Source organism: Hemibagrus wyckioides, linkage group LG11 (assembly GCF_019097595.1).
Source record: "Hemibagrus wyckioides isolate EC202008001 linkage group LG11, SWU_Hwy_1.0, whole genome shotgun sequence".
Classification (NCBI taxonomy): Eukaryota; Metazoa; Chordata; class Actinopteri; order Siluriformes; family Bagridae; genus Hemibagrus; species Hemibagrus wyckioides.
In genome coordinates this window covers 18,557,431-18,576,763 of record NC_080720.1, presented here as the reverse complement: position 1 = coordinate 18,576,763, position 19,333 = coordinate 18,557,431, and the positions used below count along the sequence as shown (strand labels likewise).

The window sequence follows — 19,333 nt, the reverse complement described above, 5'->3', positions numbered from 1 at the left end:
AGAGAAACTACGTCTTTTAATACTCCTTGTCATTTAGGCTGTTTTGTGTCATGCAGAGAGGGAAAGTCTGGCCAAAAACATCATGAACACACAATTTCCTCACAACTACCACAAAAATATTATTAACAAATCAAATCTGTGAAATCGGCCAATTTTCCAAATGTTTTATGAGTCACGGTCTTCCCGCAAAAACATGGAAAGCGGTTTAATTGTGTGCTTTTATAAGAAAAATAGTTTATTCTCTATACAGCTGCCTTTTAGCTGCCAGTTTATAACCAAATGGCAATTAAGCGTATTAATGCACTGCACACTGTTTACTTGTTCTGATACGTTATAGAATAAGAAATCATTTGCATTTCCTTTTTAATCCCTAGCTTTTTGACGGCTCTGTGGTTGACCCATTTCCACCACTTCACACTGGCCGCACTAAACCACAGCTTGCGTCTCACACAGAGCATTTAGTCGGTGGTCCGAGGCACACTTGGCGTGATGAGCTACAGCCCTGCCAGCACATTTTACAGCTGCTTTTTGCACTGTGCCTAATCATGTAAATACGTCTGAGTCTATTCAGTTTAGGGACAAATTAATATCACTGTTAGTAAGTAATATTGTTTAACTTGGGAGACTAGGTAAAGAGTTCACAGCTGAAGCTGAAGCTCATTTGCTGGACTGTGTTTAAACAGAAAACTGGTCCGTTTGATGGGGGCCAAATGTGTCTGACATAAACTGGAGAGAGAGAGATATGGGGGAGAAGAGGATGCCTCATGAGATCAGAAACTCCTAAATGAATAAAATCCTAAAGCCAGAGGGTACATTAGCATTTTAACAGGCATACTGGGGGCCTGTCTAAGCCTGCCTTAGCACGCACACACACACGCACACACACACACACACATGCACATAGGCCCTAGAGCTGACTGGCTGGCTGGTTGCTAGACAATGTAATTGGTTATGTGGGTTATGTAAAGGCTCTTGTGCACACAAAGCCAGAGGGGCAGCAGTGCTATTGTGAGCTCTTCAGCATCCGCTCCTTCCACACAGAAAGCCCCACTTTCTAACCAGCCATCACACTTCAGACTGTTAACCGCCTTTACTCTCTCTCTCTTTCTCTCTCTTGCTCAATCCTTCTCTCTCCCCTTCTCTCTGTTTATGGAGGGATGAGGCAGTGAATTATCCTTCCATCTCCCCCTCCTCCTGTCTACTTCAGCTCTGGGGTTAAAACAACTGCCTCCTTGACCAGTGTGTCTAACAGCCCTGGAGAGAATTTGGGTTCTGTGTGTGTATGTGTGTGTGTGTGTGTGTGGTGGAGTCCGGTCTTTGGAACTATGCCTCAAGGCTTCTCCTGGGTTTGGGCTGAGCTGTGTGAGGCTTAAGGGAAAAATGCTGTCCAGGCTCCACCCTGAGTATATATGTGTGTGTGTGTGTGTGTGTGTGCAAATTCTGATCACACAGCGGTGAGCCACACACCTCTGTACCTCAGGTCTCACTCACACTGCTCTGACTGAGGGAAGTTAGCCCCAAATATGAGCAAATAATAACAACTAACCATAATTTTACCATAGCAGGAAAATGGTTATGACATCGTAACATAATCCCCATAATACCTGAGGAAAATCTTTCGCTGTTGACCAAGGTGAAAATACACACACACACACACACAGTTGCTATGTGGCGTTTTGATGTGTGTATACCAGCGTTCTAGCACTGCAACATTTTTTCCAGTTTGGTGTGGAGTTTCCCTCAGCAGAGCCATGTCTGTGTCTGTGTATAAGGGTGTGAACGGCAGTGTAATGGGACGTGAGCATCCCGTTCTCAGAGACACACAGTACCAAAAGTTTTTGCCCTTTGACCCGCACTCTCCCTTATAACACAAATCTAGAATTATCACACATTTTCCCACACTGGCCTATTAGCCCCTGTATCACTCTCCCATTGTGCAGTCACACGGCCGTCTGCAGAGTCATTACATACAGTACAGGTGTCTCAACAGGGAGCCACTAAAAGCATGACACAACACACCTGCTCATCACTAAATTGGGTACGGCACAGCTATATTCAACCTGCTGCTAAAGTAATTAGAAGAGAGTTTCCTGTGTCTGCGTTTTCTGCTTTAAATACCAAACAGAATCAGATTTGTTAAACGTGTAACTTGGTTTAGATTTCAGCTTTCCTGTTTCTCTGGAAACTTTATGTGCTATCACCCTGCAATTCTTATTATATCAACAATTACTTAAGTACATTTCAGTCAAATTTGCTAACATCCATTTAAATCAGAGCCTTTGTCAATATTTCTGAAACAAATTATAAAATTCAGGGAGTGTGACATATGAGCTCATGAACCAGGCTCAGTTGCTTTGAACATCGCGCCCAACATGGAAATTATTAGGTAGCTTGCTTAGCCACAGAACCCACATGCTGAACTAGCCAGCTAACCAAAGTCCTTGTAGTAAATTCGGTCCACTCGGCAGCCATCTTGGCAATGCTCCAGTGGAGTTATTTTCAGCCATACATGATCTTCTTGAATGGAGAGAAACACAAATGCCCCAAATGGATTGACATGATGACATTTTAAATGCAGATTTGAAATAGTTGTTATAGTTTTAACAATAACAGTGTAAATAACGTGTGGTGTTTGGCTGAGAGGAGGTATGTACACGACACAGCCACCATGTTTAGTGTGCCCACGCTGCCCCTTTAATATTTGAAGCAGTGTCTGTTATGTAATATTAGTTAAGAGAAAAATCCTTGGTGTGTGGTATAATTTAACAGGTTTGTCTAGCAGTAAATAAATCACTGAGAACATGACACTGCAAATTGAACTGAACTCAAGAAGTCAGCTTTATGACCTGCTGCTTTGGGATTACAGACACAAGGGCCATTTACAAATCTCACATTTATAATTACTGGCATTATTTATTAAGGGTAAACTTCCTCTGGGTAAAATCTTCCTCTGTCATTTCTTTCAGTTTATTGGACACGGACTATTCAAACATGTAGGAGAGCAGAAAGTTATCCTAAACTCAATATACAGATATTCTCTAGCAGCTGTGATGTATAACATAAATAAAGTGGAATGATCGTTGATTAAGAGAAACAGCTAGCTCCCACACATGCTTGTTTACACCACCTGGGTAAAGGTGAGGAAAAAATGCTGTGTGTGTGTGTAGCTGTGGGATGAGCCACAAACCCCTGAGCCCACTATTTAACCAGGTGTGACCCCACTGTCCTGCCTTTCAGTCCACCTGGGAAAGACTTTTACCAGGACAATGGATTTAAACTCAGTGTATACAGTGCTATCTCACACGCTCAGGTCGGATTTCCCAAAGTATCTGAGTTTTAACTTCCATATTTGTTTTAGACGCTAAATATCTTCAGGCAAACAGACTTCGAGCCAGCAACTAGGAGGTATATCACTGCCACTTATTACACATCTATCACATGGTGAATAGAGCACTGATGAAGTTCACATTCATGGGACTTGCCTGTAGTGATGTTCCTTTGAGTCCTTTATCAGCGGGCTAGTCTCAGCATGGGCCTTCAATCCTCACACAAAACCAGTCACACACAGAGTGTGAGATCAAACAACTAGTACAGATCCACTTTTGCTATTTTTCTTCGGCCCTTTTATTCTCGTGCTGTGAGGCCGCTGAAGATGCACCACAATCCTTCACTGAGCTTGGACCTCTCTCACTGTCACACACACTCTCTCTCTCCCTTTCTCTCTCTTTTCTCTCTCTCTCTCGCACCCACCCCTCCAACCCCCTGATGGCAGGTGGACTTGGCTCCCGTGAACTTTGCTGACAGAAAGTTTTAGAATGGGGGTAAAAACAGGGCAATTGGAGAAGAGGGAGGGAGAATACTGAAGGATGAGTAGAGGAAAAAGGGGGATGTGTGGGGAATTGCATCAAGGAAGAGAGCTCTGAACCTGAAACAACAACAGCTGTGGCAGTGTGCCAACCATGCAACATTTGTCATCAACCGGGAGGAGCACTGAAACGTCGCTGACCTAACTAATCTTCATATAAATCTACAGCATCTACAAGTCACTTCAGGCTGTGACCAAGAATATTACATGTTGCAGGCCTAAGACATTCCTGTTTTTGTCCATAAAGCACAAGGTGAGCAAGTAGAAACAGACCTTAGTGATAGCAATATGGTAAATGTAAAAGGACAGCTTGATTTATGGTGAGAAATCAGGGATCATTCAGGGATCAGGACGTCTTGAGGTCCAAGTATATTACAGGACACTGCATTGTCATTTTCCCCTTAAACACGTGTCTGTATCCGTAACAGTTACATCAAGCTGAAGCACACCACATCGTCACGGTTTGGAGCTTCTTTCTTTCTGCATGCCTAAGAGTTATAAAATTTCTCTTCCTTGCAAACTGCTCCATCTTGTGCTGATTCTCATTTCATCCGAATGATTATCCTTATAGCAAAACTGCAAAAGACAAAATCAACTGATCTCAACCATTTATGTATCGGATTAGTTTCCACGTACTTAAATTACTAAATTAAATGCATGTAGCTTTAGGGAGAACGGATCATTTTCATCTCAGTATTTGTTCCTCTGTTCATCCAGAGTTGATTCTTGCTGTCAGGAGCGGCTCAGGGGGATCGAAACTTTTACTTTCTCCACACTGAGATGTCAATTGACTGGTGATATTTATCACCCTTGTACTAAAGGAAGCTCTCCTGTTTAACCAGTAGCTTAGTGATGTGGTGACACACACACACACACACACTCCTGCTGGTGAGAAAACATTTGTGGCAGCGGGCAGCACCACACCGGGTTGCTTTGCCTAAAAGAATGAGGGCGGAAGGAGATGGTATCATAATTGTGCATGTGTGTGTGAGTGTGTGTGTGTGTGTATTCCAAAACAACTGGGAGCCGGGCTGGAACAGATGGATCAGGAATAAAATTCTCTACCACACAGACTACAGCAGAATAGACCAGTGTAGCTACTACAAAGTAAAATCTGTACTGTTTTAATCTTATTTCCATTAAAGTGTTTAGATCCCTTGAGGGACGATTTGTAGTGAATGGTTGTTTCTTATTAATCAAAGTTTGTGCTCCTAACCCCCCCCCCCCCCCCAAAGGTCCCTAAAACCGTCAAAGTCCATAGACTCAGATTAAGTGGAAGTGCAGGTCTCTGTGGGCCCTTTTCATGGCATCTAAACTTGAAAACGCTGCAACTGAGACTGAATGCTTGACGGACACAAGGGACGAACTGTGTGTAATTAATGCACGCAGTTATTATAGGTTGAACAAGGGACACTCTCTCTCTCTCTCTCTCTCACACACACAGACACACACACACAAATGCCAGTAAATAACAGCTTTAATGGCTTACAGTCATGACTATTACCATGAAACCTTCACATATTAGCAGGCACGGGGCTTAGAGCAGAGACATTATAGAGGCCACGCCATGGGAAAAAGACAAATTAAGAGCTAAATTAGGACGGGAATGATCTCTGTTGTGCTTCATTTATTTTTAAAAACTGTATGTGTATACAGAGAAACTTTTCAACAAGTCAAAACACACACTGAACTTGCTCCCACCTAATCCATCTAATAATCAGAGCTTAGCAATATTATGAGGATGTTATGATACATTATGGCAAGTTAAGTTATGTTTTCTGAGATTGTGAGCAGAGGATTTTCAGTATCTTTAATAACAATTAAAAAATTCTGATTAGAGCTGCTGATGTAAACGTTATGTGCTGAGATATGTGATTATAATCCAGTGAGTATCTAGATGTCAATAATCACTGAGCTTTTAAACACAACACTACAGTTTTGCTGGCAGTTAGTTAGTGAATCTTTATATTATGATACACATTGTGCATTGCAGACATGCAAAATAACCCAAATTTTTTTTTATAGTTATACCCTAATAGTATCTTTCAAACATTATTAGGAAATTAACACACCAAATTCCTAACAATAATATTTTTCTAATAACTTATAACTTAAAATAACTTATTTCTAATAACTAATACAATTACATTTATTATCATTAGATAACTACAAATAAAAAATATATCATGATGAGGTAGTATTACTAATGTGGTCTATATGTTTAAAAAAAATCTGCTCTCTGTTGCTCGTGCAGTCACAATATCACTAGGCCTGCACATCCTGCATCTTATTTACAGACCGAATCGACGAGAAGGGAAGATGCGGGCTAGGATTTTTTTTTCTCCTCTCTCACAAAAAACAAACAGAGTGGGTTGGCACGAAAGCACTCATAGCAGAGTGAGCCTTATCAGATCTGAGGCTCGGGCTGGAAAACGAGCGACGCTGCAGCGCCGACGTTCCCCGAGAAAAGCACAGGTTTCTTATCCTTCAAGTTTGAGCAGTGGAGTGAAACAGCAGGACTGGGCTCAAGGGAGCAGTAAAACAATTTGGTATCAAAGCGCAACTTTTGTAAAGAAAGTGATGAATCAATGCACATAAAAATTGAATGTGTAAATTTATGGTTGCACACATCCTGACTGAGAAAAGTCTTTACCTGGACATTTCCCTGCACCTCAGCTTCTTCGTGTTGTGTATGCAGTATAATTATGAAATGCTTAAATTGTAAAATATGAATGAATTGAGTGTAGGATAATAAGAAAATAAGTTTTCGTATATTAAGAAAGAAAGAAAGAAAGAAAGAAAGAAAGAAAGAAAGAAAGAAAGAAAGAAAGAAAGAAAGAAGCATGGACTGAAATGTGTTTCACAGAGTTTTCTGTCCCACTTGCTTTCAGTGATTTGCTCAGACTGCTGCTCCAGCCCACCCAAGAAGCAGCAGCAGCCCATGGGCATAAATCTGAGAGCCTGACTCACAGTGGATTTAATCTACAGCTCTCTCTCTCTCTCTCTCTCTCTGGCTCTCTCCCTCTCTCTCTCATTTTTTTACTAAGCCTAACTCCTCCTTCTTGTCTTGCTCGATCTCCTTCCCCTCTCACCAGTGGTTTATGAAACAAAACCCTTTCTCAGACGTCGTGAATAATATTATTTTTTCTGATCTCTAACTGGGTTTGTTGGTGCGTGTGTGTGTGTGTGTGTGTGTATATACAATGTATGCAACAAGTTACAACACCAGTTTGCTAACTTATTACGTACACCTCTTTAGGTTTCAATCTATTTAATCTCATTTCTGGGTCCACAAAATGCTTTTTTTTTTTTTTCATTGCAATATTTCAGCTCAACATCCCTCCACGTTCACCTCCAAACTGACCTGGTGGTAAACACTTCAAATCCTTGCACTGTTTCAAAGAGATCGGCTAATTGAGCGGTTTCTGTGTTGTATCTAATTTGTCAAATGCTGAAAATCCAAATGAGGAGAACAGAAACATCAGAGGTGTATAATTATACTGATGTCAGCGAAAGAATCTGCGGTCTCCGTGGCAACCGGGGTGAATAATAAACACCACTCCCCCTCTTTTCTCAAAGAGGTGGACATCAGTGAGTCATCACAACACACACACAGACAGACAAGCACACACACACTGTATTAAGTACACAAAAACACATGGAGAGAGAAAGAGAGAGAGAAAGAGAGAGAGAGAGAGAGAGAGAGAGAGAGAGAGAGAGAGAGAGACCTTGTGTGTATTGGTAATTTCTGGCATGTGTTATTCTCTGTTTGATGTTTGTCTCTGGATCTGGTGCTGCTCTATAACTCTCATACACACACACACACACACACACACAAAAGACCTACAAAGTTCTCAGACCTACTTCCTTACCTTGTTACACCCTTAGGCCATTGTAAACAGGTTGCCCAATCGCTGAAAAATGAATCGATGGAAAAATAAGTAAATCCTAAAAAAAAAACCCTCACGCTACACGTTGGCACCAACAACTGACTTCAAACAAGTCCTAATTAACGGATTAATGGATCTTCACTTAAAGCTGGCTGCTGACAGGCTTGTTGTGTTGCTGTCACAGTATAAGAAGGTGTTTAATGTTAAAAAAATAGATATTACAAAAATAATAATGCAAAATAAATAAATCAATAAATATATGGCAGGAAAATGTTGAATGGCTCTTAATGGTGGATCTTTTAACCAGCTGTCAATATCATGCTTTGTCCTGTAGAGCTCAAGCACTCGAATGAGCAAATGAAATTCATTGTATTTGCTTTCTCTCATTTTCGACTGAATCCTTGTGCTTTTTTTTTTTTTTATATATTGGTGTCCAAAAAGCCTTCAAATGTAAAAGAATTACTTGCTTGGGGGGGGGAACCTTCCATCTAATACACCACTCTAAAACACCACAGGGTTTCCTTTTCATACAAGGTTCTGAGCCTAACCTCTTTAGAAACCCAGAGCCATAAACTATACAAAGAACCTCGGAAACTCATTTTTCTGAGAGTGTAGCTGAGAATATATACGGACCTGACACCCCTGCATCACATCTTCAAGAAACTAACCACCAAAGACAGAACTCTGAATTCAAGTGCGTTGTGTCCATTCATTTCCTGTGTAACTCTGAGGCACGATGAGTGTGAGAGACCTCATCCTGGGGGGTTAGTGAAGTAGTATCTCTTAAAGACATAGTGACTTCACACTACAAATACTGCTGGAAGAATAAATTTAAAAAAATGCACAAGCAGTATTTTAACCACCAGTTTCTGAAAACGTTTATTTCTGTAAACAATGCAGCATTCAGAAATTTCATTGTTGTATCATTTTCATTGTCTTTATTTTCACTGTGGGTTTCTTACTTCTGGAATTTTTCTCTCGCTTTTGACCTTTGACTAGAGATGGGAATTCCTGCTCTCTTCAGTGAGTCACATCATTTTGGCTCAGCTCACAAATAAGAGCTGACTCTTTCGGCTCTCAAACAGCTAGTTGACTTTTTTCCCCCCAAAACCAGACAATGGTTGCGATACTTTGAACAATGATTGTTTATCTCTGTGGCTGAAACTGTTTATCAACTCTGAATTACCAAATGTTTTCCCTGTGCTTCAGGGTTTTCCTCCTAGAACTCCGGTTTCCTTCTTTAGTCTGTCTATATTATGTGATTGTGCCCTGTGATGTGTCTCTTGAGATAGACTCCAGGTTTCCTGTGTAGGATATGGATGGCTAGAAAAATTGCTGGATTGCTTTACATGTTTTCTGATAAATTCTATTTCAATTATTATAAAATCAGATCAACTTCCTTAATACACTTGTCTACTTACACTGCGTCATCATTCACGCTAACAAAGGTCTCGTATGTTTTTAAAAAAATGGATGCCATGGGAACGTTTTAAAATTTTTTATCTAAAAAAAAGGAAATACCACATATATCTAAGTCTGCCCTAAAGGCTCACACAGGCAACACATACTCAAACAACACATCACTACCTTTGACGCATTTTTCACAAGTAGGCGGATCTTAGAAGCAGCAGACTAAAATTGGTGGAAAACAAGCAAAGACACACTTCCTGTCTATTTAGAAACAAGTAGAACTTGTTTTGGTCTAGACCGTCTTACTACTAATCTGAAAGTCTGAAATATCCTTAAAATATACTTCAAAGAGAAAGGAAGCTATTGAATAAAAACCATTTCAGACATTTGACCTTGCTATGACCTTGATTCAGTTTGAATGAATGACAAAATCTAATTAGTTCATCTGCTGGCTTGACAATGGCATTAACATGTGAATCTATAACCTCTAGTTCTGAGGATAGCAAGCTAATGAGCGTCACTGAGAGACAGACAGACAGACAGACAGACAGAAGGATGTACATACAGACAACCTGAAAACATAATGCCTTCACCACCTAGTGGTGGAAGCATAAAAAACTCTCAACAAGGCAACAATGCCCCACTTCTACTTTTTTAGAAACCCTCCATTCAAAAGGACTCTTCTAGTTAATGCTCAGTATGCTTTAACTCAATTAGCCAACTGTTTCGACCTGCAACACAAGCCTAATTCAGGGTGCACTGCAATCAAAGCAGCTCCTCTCCTTTCCTCAGCCCCTCACTAACAGATAAAGTTTCAGCGCTTCTTCCCCGACTTTACACTTAGCAACAGGCCGTGTGGAAAGTTTGCAAAGTTAAGAACAAAAAGTTGAAAAAATCATACTAAGTGTGTGGTGGTCCTCTGGCACCTGGATGTCATTAACTACAGTATTATTACTAATATCTACCACATGGGCTGAGTGGCTCTCAAAGCCACTCCCACTCAAGGAGAACATAATTAATCGTGAACATAGCAGTGAGTTAGAAACCGTTTAAAACTATTGGAATCTGGTCTGAACCAAGGTCTATGAAATTGTGCTTGTTTTCAGCAACCTCTCTATTATCTGTATAGCTGTTAACACAGCTATTAATAAAACAACTCGTCTTTAATACAACTATTAATGCCTCACATCGGTTCTATTGGAGCCGTGTCCTTTGGCTGCTTCTTTTGTCTGAAGCGATCATCCCAAAGGCTAAACATCTAATGCCTTTGCCCTTTTGTGTCAAACCAACTACTTAGCAATACCGCTGGACCCCTCCCCCATTCATTAAGTTCCACCGAGTAGACCCGAGTCACTGACCCAACAATCAATGACAAAAAACGAATTACAATGACATTCAGAGATGCACCTGAAAGATTCTGAGAGCTTCTCTGCTTTAATGATGAAATTTTATACCCGGTACACCTGTAGCTTTGCACAACCGCATCCAATTTTGCTACAGAAAAAGACTCCTGAGGTAATCATTAGGCAAGAACAATGTACGAGTAGGAATAATTTTAAACAGGTGCAGAGAGGAGAAAAAAGAAAGAAAGAAAGAAAGAAAGAAAGAAAGAAAAGTAGGCATATAAAAAATACAACCACACTTGTGTAGGCAAAGAAGATAAACGATGCACAGCATCAGCCGTGTCCTTTCTTAGGTTTTCCTTATCCATAGAATGAAGGAGAGAAGAAAGACAAAAGGCTTGTAAGGGGATAAAGACAGAGACAGTGAGAGAGAGAGAGACAGAGACATAGAGAAAGAGTGAGCGGGGGACATTTAGTGCGAGTCTTTTGCTCGCTCTGTTTCTGTCTCTCACTGGCTGGCGCGCGGATGGACAGCTGCTATTAAACTCTGATTGTTTCAGGTTCACGGGGTGTGAAAGGGGCTGATTGGGGGCTACGCTCCCTATGAGGGTGGTCTCCACACCGGAGGGAGGAGTGGAGGGGTGAAGCAAAAGGAAAGGCTCACGTGACGAGTGCATCTCACTGCGCAGCCTGAAAAAGGAATCTAGTGTGGAAAAAAACATAGCACTTGATGCCGCCTGCCTGCTCCGTGACACATACACTCTCACACACAAACACACACACACAAACACACATACACACACCTCAGCAGTGAGCGGTATCCCACCCACATGCATTTAGCATTTGTAGCTAATCTCCTCACTCTGATTCAAAATTTTAAAAAAGGATCAAGAAAAGAATACACGTAATAAAAATGTCGTTTGGCTCGGCAACAATCTCAAACTCAAACCACTAAACTGCAATTACGTGTAAGCCTGCGCGCTCTGTGCCTGGAGATACTGAATTCACACTTTTAACAGTGTCACACGAGCATAAAGAGCTCTATTACAGCATAATAAGCATGTGATAATGGCATAACAACTTCATTCATTTGCAAGTGAAGTTTAATCTTGAGGTCTCCACCTCCATGTTAGCAAAAGGTGACATGCATACACCAGCCTCTTGACACCTTTCTGTTACTGAAGATGGTCTGGTGGGCTGAACTAAAAGAAGTTCAGCTGTCTGTGTGTGTGTGTGTGTATGGGTGGGAGGGTACTTGCTAATGAGAGCCTTTTGGCCCTAACACTGCTCCATCAAACACTACTAATGAATAACAGGGGAGAGGAAGAAACCCTACTGAGTCATTCTCACCTCTCATAGGGCAAGTTCAGCTACCATGTCAACCTGTAGCGGGGCACTGTCAGAGGAATGTGTATGGATTTGTGTGGGTGTGGGTGTGTGTGTCTCAGATCTTCACAGATTTCCAGTCACAATAACTTGTCATGAGTGACATTACAGGTTAATGTGCCTAGGTGTAAACGAACATACACAGCTCCGATGCACACTATGGTGCACTGAGATGATAACTAAATAGAGAGAGCACTGGCATATCTAGATGGTTCAACCAAACGTGAGGATGATTCTCAGTACTTTTTAATTAGTTATAACTCACCTCTACCTAACGATAATAATAAGAAAAAGAAGAAGAAAAAGAAGACGAAGAATCATCATCATCATCATCACCATCATTATTTCTGGAATTTTCAGAAATTTACTTAATCTGTATCAGCTCTGTGTTCCTGCTGAAATACCCCCCAATTTATGCAAACCACAACACAAAGTCATTTATGGGAAAATTTTTGTTGAGTTTAAGATGTTTAGGGGCTCTAACCACAGTAAACGCCTGACTGAGCTCTTTACACTGCAATTATGAAGATTAGTAAAGCTTACATAAGCTTTTACACTCAGAACTCCGGATCTCCCCCCCTCTCTTTCAAAACTTCTCTCCACCATCGCTCTCTTTCCCTCAATGTTTACACTGAAACGTTCGAATTCACTTCATATTTTTTTTAGAGCAATTCAGAGAAATGACACGCAAGCAAAGTAACCAAGGAAAAGAAGAAAAGGGGAGCCAATGTGAACAAGTTGTTTTGATCTGTTTTTTTACTGGAAGCGTACAACAGATAACGTTCTGTCATGTCATGCTAACATTGCCTGAGCATGCTGTTGTATTCAGAACGACGTTGGGTTTGTGTATTTCAGTAATTTGTTAAAATTAATGCTTCAGGAAAAGTAAAAGGATTTGATAAAATTTTGCACAGTCTTCTGCTTCCTTTTTTTTTTAGGCTAATGCAGCTAACACGTAATCTATGATTTTGATAGTCCGATAATCCTTTTCAAAACAAATGACGCGAGAAAGGATAAGAAATACAATTTGTACCTCACAAAAATTGAGAAATTATAATTAAGATACATTTATAAATCAACAAAGTTACCTTGGTTTCAAAATGGCTGCCACTAAAATTAAGGGATTGTTTTTGTTTGAGTTACACTGTGTCAGAAACAATACATCTATTTCTAATTCTTGTGTTTTTTTGTGTGTGTTTGTAGTTTCCAAAATTTCCTTTTCTAAATGTGAAAAAACAAAAAAACAAAAACAAAGGCATATACCTTAGCTGATGTACATCTGAGGTAAGTAAAAATCGTGCGTAATTTCCAGATTTTCACAGAATCATTCTTTTCAATCCTTGACTAAGATGGTGAGCCTGTTGTCTGGTCCTGGCTGCGGTGACACACATTTGGAAAAGATATTTGCTCCTAAAGTATTTCAGGTTACGAGAAACAGCTGCTGAGGTGCGGCCCTCGAGCCACACAGGAATTCTGTGACCTCCAGACAGAAGAAAGCTTCCTGGGACCTTCGATGAAAAGAGTGACACATAGTGCATGAGCTTAAAAATATAATTTTTTATATATATATATGTAGCCTACAATTCTGATGTCCTGAAGAGGTCATGAATATGGGAATATGTTGGTCCTGATAAATCATTGCCAGTGTTTCTTGTACAAAGCAGCGGAATACCTTATCTGACCTCTAGAAGACCACCATCACGCATTTTTATTTCTGGCAAACACATACATTTCAATTTGCAGTAATGTTCATAAAGTAATCCATGTACTCATTGAAGAGCATGGATAACTGTTAAAGGAGCACCGTGCAAACCTCATCACTGAGAGTGTAAAAGTCTATTCTTTTCCTTCAATATGCTTGTGAGGCTATTGAAGGGACTGGCTGTATGTGCTTGTATGTATGCTTATGTGCTTATGTTTCCCATCTCTAGTCAAGTGATTCTCCTCAGCAGTGTGTCATACAGAGACATGTTTGGTTTGTTAATCAATGCGCAAACATTCCACTTGATTAACACTCCAGCACACTTACTCCAGTCCAGCACTCCCCATATTAGCCTCTTAAAGATCTCATAGAAATGCCACTGACATGTCGATCTCTGATGAGAAATCGTTTATTCTCTTGGAAGAAGTTTCGCACGAGACTTGAGACTTACCTTTCAGATTCTCGAGCTGTCCGCATCAGTTTGTGTGGCCTTAAACTTTTCCCTGCCCCAGAAAAAAATGAATAAATAAATGCAAAATAATAATGATGATAACAAAAACAAAAAATAAACTCAATTTTCCCTAGAAAAATCGAGGAAAATGCAGAGCTGAAGCAGAAAGCTGAGCGCGTCCCACCGGGGGTTTGAGAATTTCCAATAAAGACCCTCTTTTTCTCCAGCTGGACACACGCATACAGATGGAGAGTCCAGGCGCGTGAACTACAGTGTTCACCTCACTCCAGCAGCATGTAGTTCTCCACTTCACACACATGAGACAGAAAGAAAAACACATCCAGGAAAAAAAAAAGTTTCCATTAAAGTTTGGAGTGAGCGGTAAAGTTGAGCTCCATTTTGGGTATCCTGCTCCAGCGAGCCCGAAGTTTTCGAGGCAGCGCGAGCATGCGAGCTGTGCTCTGAGCCCCCCACCCCTCCTCCTCCTCCTCCTGCTACACACTCCGAGGACCACCCCGAAACAGGAAGTGAACTTTCTGTTTTTCTTCAAGGAAAGGGAGAGAGAGAGAGAAGGAAAGCCTGACTGCTGAGACTGTAACTTACTCCTCTCCTGTTTCAAGCATCGTCTAATGAAGCTATTCCTAAGAAGACTACACAGCTACTTTTAGCTTTAACTACTACTTCTTCTACTACTACTACTGATTGACTGACTACACAGACACAAAGCAGGCTACAGCAAGCAGTAGTGAATACTTTCTGCTTATAGTATTCACTTAAATTGCAAGGACCCCTTTTATGATCACAGCCCATATTTCAATTTCATATTCATTTATTCAAGACTTTACATTCTCAGAAATCATTTATTATTATTGCTAGGGTGGTAGAGTTGTGACACCTTAATGAGTGACTTTACTCTAAAAACTAATTTCAGTCATTTTATTGTTCATTAAAACATTTTTTTAAAAACTGTTTACACCATGTACATGCTTCCAGGTGAAAAATAAAAGTTTGGGGTTTTTTTTTTAATTTTTTAAAAAAAAAAGTAGTTACAAGGAAAAGTGGAGTACGGAATGTGGAGCCATTAATTCTCGTCCTTTCCATGTGTTGAGATTTGAATGAGATTTGATCCACTTTGTATCATATTCACATCACTTCCTGGTTGTAATTAGGCAATTACAGTTAAATCAAACACTATTTATAATTGCATTCATTGCTGAGTTTTATTTATACCTCTTTCTTTTGCAACTATGATAAACCTAAGCTTATTATTTGATAATAATCAACAATACCATCAGGTCATAAAGAAAAACAAGTCAGACAGCTATAGGGACAACAACTGAAAGTTCCCAGACTCCACTTTGAGCACCGTGACAATACTCACAAACTGTCCTGTAAGATCTAGTGATTACACTAGATGTCAGAAATAAAGGTAACAGACTCTAAATTTCCATGATACCTGTACTATGAAATGGACTATGATACATAGTTTTTCCCTCGCCACAGTCGCCTCATGCTTCCTCATTAGGGATAAACACATTTACATTTAAATCTAAGTCTAATATTACAGCTTGAACTTTTTTCTTCTATATTATCATGTCCTGTAAAGCTGCTTTGAGACAATGTCAACTGTAAAAGTGCCTTACATACATGTTACACGTACAAAATACGTATATCCCATATTGGTTCATCTCAGTGAAAAGGAAAGAAATTTTACTGTTAATTGTTGAAAGTACATTGAAGTCTGTATGATGTGAAGTTTGTGGCATACTGTAACTTTGATACAGCAAGGTCACTCAACAACAACAACAACAAAAAAAGAAGAAGAAGAAGAAGAAGAAGAAGAAGAAGAAGAAGAAGAAGAAGAATTCATGTGTTTTAAGCAAGTCTGAACTTTTTTTTTTGTATATGAATTTCTTCATGTTAAAGGCAGAGGTGTGTGGGCTGAACTGAAACGCTGTGTGTGGCTGAGGGAAGAAGAGGTGAGACGCAAAACCCGGAGTGGATTCTCACACACCACACGCCTGCTTAGAGGAGCTGAGGAGAGCGGAAACAGTGCAGTCACATCCAGCTGCTGTTGGGACGGACATGCAACAAGCACGAAGGTCTGGCATTAAAAAATAGCTGAATGCAAATAATCTTTTATGTGCGTGAACGTGTGCGTGCATGCATGTGTACATTCAGTTCAATTCAATTCAACTCGAAGTATAGAAGTATAGAAACACAGAAAAATGTAGGTTATGCATATATATATATATATATATATATATATATATATATATATATATATATATATATATATAACCGCAGTGTACTTCAGTATTCGTTCTAGTCTAGTTAAAGTAATGTAAAAGTCAAAATGTCTTTCTGTCCTTTTTTAACATTAAGCAATTTGAAATAAAATGTGTAAATATAATTTCTCCTTACTTGCAAACATACACTATATTGCCAAAAGTTTTAAGACACCCCTCTAAATCATTGAATTCAGGTGTTGTTTTTCAGGGGTTCAGATTTGCCCCTTAGTTCCAGTGAAAGGAACTCTTAATGCTTCAGCATACCGAGATATTCTGGACAATTTCATGCTCCCAACTTTGTGGGAACAGTTTGGGGATGACCCCTTCCTGTTCCAACATGACTGTACACCAGGGCACAAAGCAAGGTTCATGTGAGTCCTGACTTCAACCTGATACAACACCTTTGGGATGAATTCGAGTGGAGACTGAGAGACCTTCTCATCCAACATCAGTGCCTGACCTCACAAATGTGCTTCTAGAGGAATGGTCAAAACTTCCCATAAACACACCCCTAAACCTTGTGGAAAGCCTTCCCAGAAGAGTTGAAGCTGTTATAGCTGCAAAGGGTGGGCCAACTCCATATTACATTCATGTGCATGTAAAGGCAGATGTCCCAGTTTTGGCGTGGTTCACAGTCTCCACCCTAATTCATCCCAAAGGTGTTCTATCAGGTTGAGGTCAGGACTCTGTGCAGGCCAGTCAAGTTCCTCCACACCAAACTCACTCATCCATGTCTTTATGGACCTTGCTTTGTGCACTGGTGTACAGTCATGTTGGAACAGGAAGGGGTCATCCCCAAACTGTTCCCACAAATTTGGAAGCATGAAATTGTCCAAAATGTCTTGGTATGCTGAAGCATTAAGATTTCCTTTCACAGGAACTAAGGGGCTGAGCCCAACCCCTCAAAAACAACACATGAATTTTCCCAAATTGTCCCAAAACGTTTGGCAATATAGTGTATCTCCTCATAAGCATTCTGCAAGCACAGCTAGAAATAAATTTATCTAAGACAATTACTTAAGTACTTCAGTTTATTCAATAATACATAATGTCTATATTTATATCTAAGCCTAAAGAGTAATCCAGGATTATTCTTGTTGTATACTTCAGTAGAGATAGAGTGAATTTAGCAAAAAATCAAGTGTAGTGCACAAAGCTTTCAGAAAAATAGGACATTTTTGAGAAATGTCCTTCATAAGCTGGGCAAGAAAGAGGATTATGGGGTTGTAGGAGGAGAAACCACTAGCTACACAAAATGAAGATCTTCTTTCTGTTGGTGATACATGATACATGGGTTGCATTGCTAGTTGTTGTCATGGGAGCAATAATGTGAGGAAATGTAAGGAGAAAAATCTCACTGGAACTTTGGAATGACATTGAATGAATGTCATATTTTGACTACAGCTATTATTTATATCATCACCCATTTCGATTATCCGCAGGTTTTACCTCCTACAGTCAGAGTTGAACAAGGAACTATATATACATATATATATATACATATATATATATATACATATATATATATATATATATATATATATATATATATATATATATATATATATATATATATATATATATATATATATATATATATACACCCTGGTATATTGAATCCTTCCTTTGATCATGGACTCAAAGTAAACCTGGAATTCCTCTAAGCTCTCTGCCTAAGTTCTCTTGCTCTTGTCAGGAGCAGATTGTGAATGAGAGTTGAAGCTGTCTGTGATAGCATGGGCTTAATTTCAGGCAGATGCTACAGCCATATGCCAGGTGACTTTAGTTATAATTTCTGTCCTCTGTTTCTCTCTTTTATCTCTCTTCTGTCATGCCCCCACCCCCACCTCAAACACATATGGTCTATCATATGAAGAGTCTTGCATTCAGGGGTAGCTGATTTATGAATATAAACGGTGAGGGGACTGAAGATGTTTTAAATTTGTCCATTGCTACTTCACACATGTTACTGCCGTTTTATGTATTATGTGTTACGTATGTGTCCTAAGAGTGCCATTATATATATTGTGTGTACTGAACGTATGTATGTTTGTATGTGTGCATGAGTGCATGTATGCTGTAGGTAGATCAGCAACTCTGCCATGCTTAGAACAAAGGCAACATTTGCTTGAGCTAAAAGCAGGCTTCAAAGAGGCTATCAAAAGAAATTAGTGAAGTTCAGCTTTACTACTTTAGGCTCAGATAAGATACTGACCACCTGTGCATCCAGTGAATTGGAATAAGCAAGCTGTAGCTTGGTTCACAAATAGCCTAAAAATTACAGGTGTCCATTCACAGATGTCTGGCTGAGATCAGTCACAGCTTTGTGGATTAGTTCAATGGCATGCCATACGCCAGAGCAGAATCTAATTTGAAGAAACAGCCCTGTCCAGCACTTTCCAAACAAAACTCTAGTATCTGTTGTGTTGTGATAGTCCATGATCATGTATATAGTCGTGATCCATATGTAACACTAATGAAGACAAATGATGCTTTAAAATCATTGCAATTTCAGCATTCTTTCTGGTTTTTGTGTGTGTGTGTGTGTGTGTGTGTGTGTGTGTGCATTTATTCCACTATAAACCACAATTTTCCATGGATTCTTATAATCTTCAGATATTATTTAATATCATAAAGTTGTTGGCTCCTCCATAGATTTAGCTACAGGCAGAGATAGAGAGTGTGTGTTAAGGTTTGTACATCTTGCAGTACATCTGTTGCCTGAGCATTTTGTTGTACAAAATCCACACCATCGTTATGGGATTTGTTTTTCCATTGCAGATGGTCTCATGCACGTTTTCTTCTCATTGGCCCAAGATCCAGAGCTGCTACCGATACACCACACACAGAGTCTCATATAAAAGGCAGCTTCTCCCCTTCTTTCCCAGCTTCTCTTTTCCACTCCTGCACAGCAGAACGAGAGAACAGGAAAGACAACAGAAGTATGAGGAGAGGAGGATGAGCAAAGTCATTCTGCAGAGATGCACTGAAAATG

At 39.9% G+C, this 19,333-nt stretch overlaps 1 protein-coding gene across 4 annotated transcripts in view; it reads right to left on the bottom strand.

Annotated features, from left to right (window-relative positions):
- Positions 1-14,542, bottom strand: part of gli1 (GLI family zinc finger 1) — a 36,771-nt gene extending 22,229 nt beyond the window's left edge. Inside the window, exons 1-3 of one of the 4 annotated variants that reach the window (XM_058403451.1) lie at positions 14,232-14,542; positions 14,048-14,099; positions 13,158-13,402 (exon numbers count right to left, since the gene is read on the bottom strand). The gene's annotated coding sequence lies outside the window, so the exon portion shown is untranslated. Of the gene's footprint in view, positions 1-13,157; positions 13,403-14,047 lie in introns of all 4 variants that reach the window. The other 3 variants (XM_058403449.1, XM_058403450.1, XM_058403448.1) reach the window with 3 other exon arrangements.
- Positions 14,543-19,333: the final 4,791 nt, after the last annotated feature.